The sequence below is a fragment of the Mytilus galloprovincialis genome, chromosome 2 (assembly GCF_965363235.1).
Source record: "Mytilus galloprovincialis chromosome 2, xbMytGall1.hap1.1, whole genome shotgun sequence".
In the NCBI taxonomy this organism is placed as follows: Eukaryota; Metazoa; Mollusca; class Bivalvia; order Mytilida; family Mytilidae; genus Mytilus; species Mytilus galloprovincialis.
In genome coordinates, this window is record NC_134839.1 from 1,187,036 (window position 1) to 1,196,374 (window position 9,339).

The window sequence follows — 9,339 nt, forward strand, 5'->3', positions numbered from 1 at the left end:
GGAAAGAAACCTATGTTTAGTTCTGTATAGGTATTTCCGCTGTTATATTTCGGAGCACCACAACTTGGGATTAATTGGTTTCACAGATATGTACAGTGTGGTGGGGTGCTAATAGGTGGGTTTAAAATAGTTATATACAGGTTTAAAACACTTTGATCTAAAGACAAATGTTTATATCTTTTTATAATATTTACAAAAAAAAACGGTGTGGGAAATGGACATGATTACATTTACGGATGCGGAAAGCGGGAATATAAAAAAAAAAATAAAAAAAATCTGTTTTGAAAAAAAATAGGTGCGGGCGGGTCTGTCGAACAAGGAATTAAATTGGTGTGGCCTAAAAGTAAAGAAATACTGTAACACACTGGTACATTGGTTGAATCTATATAAGATATAAAATATATTTCAATACTAAATTTATTTGGTAAATAATTATTTCAATGACCATATTATTTCTTAAAGGAAATGAGGCATTGTACCATTTGACACTTTCTGGTGGAAATGAATTGCTTATTCTGATGCAGACCTGGGATGGTATATGGAAGTATGCTCATTATACCGACTTTTATATCGGTCCTAAGAACGACAATTATAGGCTTTACTTATCGGAATACAGTGGCACAGCAGGTAAGTCCAGGAGTGTAGCTCACACAACATGGTTCAACTGTCATATGAGACGGCAATACTTTAACTAACATAAACGAATCAACAATACAGATGGAGGTGACGACTAGGATGTAATGTTTGAGAAACCACCCTTTCTCCTCAATTGTATACAAAGCTTGTAAAAAAGATGAACATTTTAAAACAGAGACACATGTAGCCAACAACAACAGCAAATTAGCGATGAACAACTTTGCTCATAAGAAACTGTAAAATAGGATTGTCATATAATTTTAACCTTTACCATGCGGTACCTGTCCGTCATATGACTGGCGTACCCAGACCACCGTTATTTGACTCCAATGGCGTCCTATACTTTTAGAAGTCAGCTTTATGATTCTTATTTTGAAAGTTATGCATGTTCCGTCATTCTGAGGCTATCTATAGTCATTTTTCTCATGTATCAATTGCATTTTGAGCACAAATACGAAATCGGATGAAACTCGGTTTTCTGGAGGGGTGGGCTTCCCTTCTGTGTCTAACATAGGAAGTTCAGAGGCCTAAAACTTGCAAAAATAGTGCAAACCCGCATGCATATAGCTACTGATTAAATTATTATTGAAATACGCATAGGGAACGACTTCTTCCGGTTTCGGATCCATTTGAAGTCAAGAATCGGAAAAAATCGTGAAATTCCGTATTTGTGGTCCAAATGACCGTCTGTAGACTACTGAACCAAGTTTAAATTCACTCCTTACTGACAACTGTTGGGGTCATTTTTTTAACTTGGGTACCCTCTACATGCAGGCTACAGCTGAATACCTTTTGTGAGATGTTTTTTTTTTTAATTCTTCGTATTTTATCTGCTTATCAAATCTGAAAATAGTTGGTTTTCAAAAATGTCTGAATAAAAAAAAATCAGAAAAAAAATCATTAAGGTACTGACCTTTAAGTCAGATACAAATAAACATATACTACCATGACACTTACACAAAACGAAATACTGAATAAATAAAGTTCTGATTCATGTTCCTGTGGAATTTCAACGAAAGACGAGGAACGAGACATTCCTTAAATGTATTACTAACAAATATCGCATACGTGTCTTTACAAACAAAGTAACGTAAAATGTTCTCTTTTCAACTTAACATCAATGTTATCAATAATTAAATACAGGCTTCAAAGCTACTGTGAACACACGTACCCGAAAGAAGATGTGTAACAAATTTAAATACTGAAGAGTTTCAATGACCTTTTAGCGTACATGTAATCTAAATCTTTCATCTTGTAACATTATTAGAATATTTGGCATATTCTAACATAATTAGAATATTTGGCATATTCTAACATTATTAGAATATTTGGCATATTCTAACATTATTAGAATTATTGGCATATTCTAACATTATTAGAATATTAGGCGTCGGTACGTTTACACTTGTGGTCCTCGTTGTAAAATTAAATGACAGTTTGAAAAAATAAGTCCATATTCATTTCATTTATAAGAAGGGCCAACACAGAAACAAACATGTTGTTTTTGGAAGGGATAATTCATACTTTGTACAAAGTCACTCTGATTCATGTAAAAACATATTATGAAATAATAATAACGTTTCCCATATCCCCACATTAGATGCACATTTCGACAATAAGTGTCTATTAATGCTCAAAGTAAAATAATTTTGATATCCACAACTGATATCTTAAAGGTTTTTATAAATTTCTTAATGTTTTAATAACTTGTTTTCCATCAAACTACCAGCATTAGAGACCAATAGTTATCAAAGGTACAAGGATTATAATATAATACGCCAGACGCGCGTTTCGTCTACACAGGACTCATCAGTGACGCTTAGATCTAAATAGTTTTAAAGCCAAACCAGTACAAAGTTAAAGGGCACTGAGGACCCAAAATTCCAAAACGTTGTGTCAAATACGAACACTCTTCTTGCAAATGCTTTTCTTCATTCATATTACGTAATCATCATACAGAAACTATACAGATAGGAATAAAAGTAAAAGGCATTGTCTTGTAGACTATTCTTCCACTATACAGATGTGTCCTCTTACTCGATGTCTCTGCTGGTGGACTGTTAGTCCCCGAGGGTATCACCAACCCAGTAGCAAGTACTTCGGTACTGGCTTGAAAATGCGGATTGTTTGTGTTATTAAAATTTGCTGTTGCAAATTGTTAGAAGTTATTAAAAATTAAGGAATGTATCTCCCTCATGCAAAGCTCTAATTCCTTTCACGGATTTGGCTATACTTTTTGGACCTTTTGGATTATAGCTCTTCATCTTTTATATAAACTTTGGATTTCAAATATTTTGGCCACGAGCATCACTGAAGAGACATGTTTTGTCGAAATGCACATCTGGTGCAGAAAAATTGGTACCGTTAATGTTATTACTAAATGGTTCAAATGGTGAATATGATGAACACATCTCTTTCATTTAGCATACAATAAATGATGTGAATATCTTCAATATCTTTACTTACACTTAGAAGTTGACATTGTTAGTCAGTTAAGATCCATGCAGAGTTAATTGAGGACAAAACTATGTGGGAAATGGGGAGAATTTAGCTTCCCAAATTTGAGCATTGAGCTGCACTGGAAAAGTCGTAAAGATGGGGTCCCCCTTTTGAACGAATTACTAACGTTATCATGCGTTGCATTGCCGTAATGGCATCTTTAAACTTAGCATTGATGTATTCCCATGGTTGAAATCACAATCCCTCCTTCTCTGTTGCGATTGTGAAATTACAAAATGAGACTTATAAACAAAATGTGTGTTAACAATGATCAACATGACGATAGTGTAAAGCATGATCGTCTAACGGCGGGTCCAGAGCAGTTAAGATCACACTTATTTTAGTATGAATTTCTGTTGACGTAATTTTTTTATGTCGTGCTTTCTGGATTGGTGACACTTAGTTGTCTATCAATGTTTTTAACATGGCATTATCAATTTCTTTTAACTCATGAAATTTGAATGTCTCTTGGTAGCCTCCTCCCCTTTTTCTTTTTCAAATTCTTTACTGCTTTGATCTTTACAGTTCATCGGTGAAATTAAAAATTTCAATGAAAACAGACAGAGAATGTTCATGTTATCATATTGCCTATGATTTTTAATGCAGTAAATATATAATTTCTAATTTACTGTTAGATGTTCTTGAAACTCAAAAGTTCAATAAATTTAAACATACTTGGCCCAGACCAATACATGTTTTGTAATGTTTCCTAATAAGTTTTACTCTAAGAAAAAAAAGAAGATAGGAATGATTGCCAAATAGAATACTCTCCATAAGAGACCAAATGACACAGAAATTAACAGCAATAGGCGACTGTACGACCTTCAACAATGAACATAGCTGATACCGCATATTCATCTATGAAAGGCCACAATATCACACATGAAATCAATTCAAACAAAAAAACTAACGGCCTAATTTTAAGGTAAAAAAATGAACGAAAAACAAATATGTAACACATCAACAAACGACAACCACTGAATTACAGCTCCTGTCTTGGGATATGCACATATATACAGAATGTTGTAGGTTAAGCGGGATCCCAAACATTCCCAAACCTAGGTCAGTTGTGTAACAGTACAATATAAGAACGAACTATATAAATCAGTTGAAAAAGGCTGAACTTATCAGATGGGTATAAATAAAAATACATATAAAGAAACATAAAATGGACATGGCAGGGAAAATTCCTTATATTTCGGACACACTCAGACAACATGGAATTCGTCTTCAATACACTGACGACACATTGTACATATACGGCGTGACAATTCAATGCATTGGTAGTTTCCAGTTTCAACTGTAAGGGAATAAAAAGAAAGTCTTAGTTTTAAAAGTTCTCTCTATATAGTACTATATTTTTAACTAACTATTTCAAATGTTTTATGAAGTTGATGGTTGTTGCATACTTCTTTGTAGGTGACAGTCTGCTGATCTCTGGCCAGGTTGGACAACAATTCAGTACAAAAGATGTCGATAATGACGCCTGGGGTTCTAGCTGTAATCCTACCTTTCATAAGGGAGGGTTTTGGTTCAAATACTGCTGCTTTGCTGACTTGAATGGATTTTATTACAGTTCTGGGGTTGATGCCGTAGATTCATGCCACTGGAATTCATTTACAGGTGTTCGAGAGTCTCTGAAAACTATCTTTATGATGACTCGATAATGTTGTTAGTACGTCTACAACAATAAACACAAGTGTACATAGTTTTACGAACGAAGAAAGTGAGAGAACAAAAAAACTCTAATTTTGTTTTGAACATATAAACATGAAATTCTAGTCATGACTGTTTCAATTCTGTTTAAAGTACTTTTGGTAATTTTACCATTTACCTTTTACCACACTGTTTCATGTGTTGAAAAAAATACAAAAATAATTTCTTTCGTCCGACGCGCTATATTTGATTTACCTGCATGAGGAACGCTCGAAGCTGAATTTTCAGAAACCAAGAATGTATAATATTCTAATAAGTTGAAGAGTTTCATGACCAAAAAAAGGAACTGAAATAATAACCAAATTCAATAAAGATCAACTTTGCCTGATTTGAAAACTTATTTTTTAATTGAGACGGACAGTTTAGAAAAATTAGTATTTGTCATGTCAGTACTGTATCGAAGATTGATTACTGAGCTGATAATACAATCGGGACTGAAAGTCCAACCACAGAGGTATCGAACCAGTGCTTTAAAAATGTAAACAACACGTTCAATTAATTTGCGTCCAAAGTGCATACAATAAATTGAAACATGTGTTTTAAACTTCATGTTAATATGTTATACAATTTTTTTGTTTTATTCATTATTTATTTAGATATGTAACGATTAAATTCAAAGTTTCAAATGTATATATATTGAACAAGAAGAAGCCAGGTTTGTAAATTCAATAAATGATAAGCACTGTTTTAAACCGAATATTGGCATTTTCCTTTAGGTATTTTCTGATTGCATTATTTCTAAGAGTAAAGGTGAACGAAGAGATAAAAAACTATGGGTAAATTATTGTGAGCAATGGAAAGCTAAATCAGCGTCGAAGTTGAAGAACATTGCAAACCGAGTGGTATTTCAACGGAGAAAATTTGGTGCTGACTACTGAGACAGGAATAATCTCGGTGATGAAAAAAAATCATCGCAATGACATGACACAGTCATTGTGAAAACTTTCTAGAATTCACAACAGTCCTATAATTTAGTATTCTAGACGTATGTTTCGTCCCTATGGACTCATATTACAGTCACCAGTGATAAAGTCATATGAAACGAACCTCTGGTAGTTATAATGTTAAAGAAATTATTGAACCAATGCAACAATATGTACAAAACAAGCAATCTGTGCAAAGTTTTTTAACATTTATTTTCAATTCGTAACGTAAAACCAACAAATATTTCATTCTACCAAAACAATGAAAATCTCCTTTGTTGCCTAATAAAAAAAACCCACAAAAAAATCCGTAAAAATGTGATATCTCAACAGTACTGCAGAGAAAAATAATTAAAACAATTTTCTTATTTTTCTTAGTGCCATTACATTATAAAAACATGCTATTTAAATGAGAAAAAAACAGTGGCACGGTTTTGTCTGCTGCATATAATTTTTTTCTTCCCTGTTTCGAGGAATTACGTATCCCTTAAAATACTTAGAGTTAGATCTTTTGAGAATACCATGGGTTTTACTAAAACATTTCTTGTTATTAATTAGCTACAGTTAACCGTTAAAATATAAACACAAACTAATAGACAACTTTCGAGTTTGATGGATTTCCGTCAAAAACTTTGGTTTTAGTGAACATCATTCGTGCGTTTAGGGGCGTTGTCACCTCCGTTCTAATGTTGAGCAAGTGGTTGGAAAGCTATAAAGCTATATTGCACGAATTATTCATCAAATTGAATCCTCATAATTGTCTTTCAGCACTGCATTCATTAGGAAATTGTTAGTAAGTACCTACAGAACAAATATTATTTATATTCACAATGACGACCACTAAGACGCTTGATAAACGTTTATTGTGCAGGGATACAGGCGATACAGGCGATCCCCTCTATCTGGTAAATGACGTCACAAAGGCGCACATAGTTATCAAAAGTACCAGGATTATAATTTGACGAGTTTTCTCCGGTGACGGACAAACTCGAAAGTGGTCTTTTTGTGGAAACTTTTCTTCTCAATAAATACGTCAGATAAAAAGTTGTGAAATTATTTAATATGACATGCTTTTATATTTGATGTGCTTCCGCAAATCGAAATTCAAACTCATGCTGTTGGGATATCGAGACAATACTGCCTGCACTGTGTCGAGCGCTAAAGACCACTCGGCCACCTAGACTGAACTGAAAATTAAGCTTGCGGTGAACTAATGTAACCTTTATTCGTCAGCTGCATCACAGAACATGATATATTAGGCATGAAGATGGAATTGATAAGATACATTATCTGTCAAAAAGGATAGTAAGATGCAGTCATAGAAAAGATTATTTGCCTAAGTACGTCTAAACAAGTGACAACATCACGACAGATTCACCCATTCAATCACCAGTGTCGGTGATACACGACTAAATAAAGGCAACAGTAGTATACCGCAGTTCAAAAGTTTTAAATCTATTGAGAGAGAAAAAATCCGTAAGAACCTAAAACCGAAAAAAAATCAACTATAACATGTATAAGAGGAAAACAACGAAACAACAGAAACACTGAAGTGCAACAAAAACAAACGACAATGTAACATACATAGAAACGAACTATTAGAAAACAAACTGCCTTATTCCTGACTTGGTGCATGACATTTAAAAAAATGGTGGGTTGAACATGGTTTTGTGGCTAACCAAACCTCGCGCTTCATGACAATGTTAGTTATACTGCTTTTATGACATTATTTCATGACAGGAATACAACACTAATAAATGCAAGACAGAGACATTTATTATTGATAACATAATAAATTTCGACATGTTAACAAAATCAAACTGTGTAAAACAAATAAATCCCTGTGTATAAGGCTGCTTTGAACTAAAATCATATATAATATACACAATATATTTGCTTAGTCGGGTTTATAATGTTTAGCCATGACCATTCAATAAGAAAGAGAGTTAAATAAAGTTAAAATGCAATCAATTAATCGGAGAAAGTATTTACTTTGATTTATATTAAATCGGAAATTAAAGAAAACATTATATACATCATGCATTTTCGTGGATCGCTATTTATCGCTGTTGTGTCGTTGTTCTCCTCTTATATTTAATACGCTTCCCTCAGTTTTGGTTTGTTACCCCGATTTTGTTTTTTGTCCAAAGATTTACGAGTTTTGAAAAGCGGTATACTACTGGTGCCTTTATTTATATAATGCCTTAATATTTTCTTATAAGAATGCTTAAGAAACATAGATGGCCTATGGTCTTTTAATTTTGTTTAAAAATTTAATTGTAATTCATAAGTGAATTGTTCGATAAATTACACAAAACTTGAAAATAAGGTGATGCATTCACGTTAAGTTTGATATTATTATGTTGTCATTTTAATGTTATATTTAACAATGCCATCAAAGTGCGAGGTTTGGCATGCCACAAAACCAGGTTCAACCCACCATTTTTTTCTTTAAAAAGATCCTGTACCAAGTCAGAAAAATGGCCATTGTTATATCATAGTTCGTTTCTGTGTGTGTAACATTTTTACGTTGTGTTTCCGTTGTGTCGTTTGTTTTCTCCTTTTTTTGAGTGTGAATTCACGTTACTATAAGACGTGTCACGGTACTTTTCTATCCCAAATTCATGTATTTGGTTTTGATGTTATATTGGTTGTTCTCATCGGATATTGTCTGATTTTTAATCCAGGTAGTTGTGATGAGGTTACATTGAATTTACTATTGCTGGGTCGATGTCACTGCTTGTTGAGTTTCCACTACGAAGATGGCACAAGCCCATCACTTTTGTGTTGACATGATATTTTTTTTACTTCATGAAATACATTTCATTTCGTTTGAAATTAGTTTTTCCCGTAAGCTTTTTGTAGCAATTATATATAGATGGGAACTAGTATACGGTACGTACTATTTATAAAGTTTGATGATAGGTGAATAAGGCACCAGAAAAGTTGTTGCGATTTCTATGGGTGGCGTTTTATAGTACTATTTAAAGTTTGGCATTTAAATGTTTTAGCATCGAAGGTGCTTGCAATTACGTCGAATCGAAGTTAGTCACATTGGTATAAACACAGTTGCTGCTATGTTTATTATATGTATTTATAGGTAGGTTGCATTGAGGAAATCTGTAAAATCAAGTGAAAATAGAATATTGTATCGCAAGAGAAAATAATATGTTACTGCGAGCAACTAATTCTATTTCTGTGTTTATCTTGTTTATTGTTTATAGCCAATTGAATTTAGAATAGAAATACTTTAAATTCGGACGAGCAGGGTAATATAGCTGTGTTTGCAAAAACTATCTGAAATTGGGATCTGCAATGCTCTTCAACTCTTTTCTATATATCTAAGGTTTCATAAAGTTGGCATAAGGTCAAATAAGATATCAATCCAAGTATATCGTAAGAGCCACATCATATGACTATTGTGAATGTTGGACTTATGTAACTTTTACAAGAAAATTTCAACTAAATGTTTATTTTACCGTATTATAAGAGGTCAAAGATAAACTACTAGACGTTTAGTCATGAATTGTTGAAATTCCCAACTGTTACAGTTATATAAATTTTA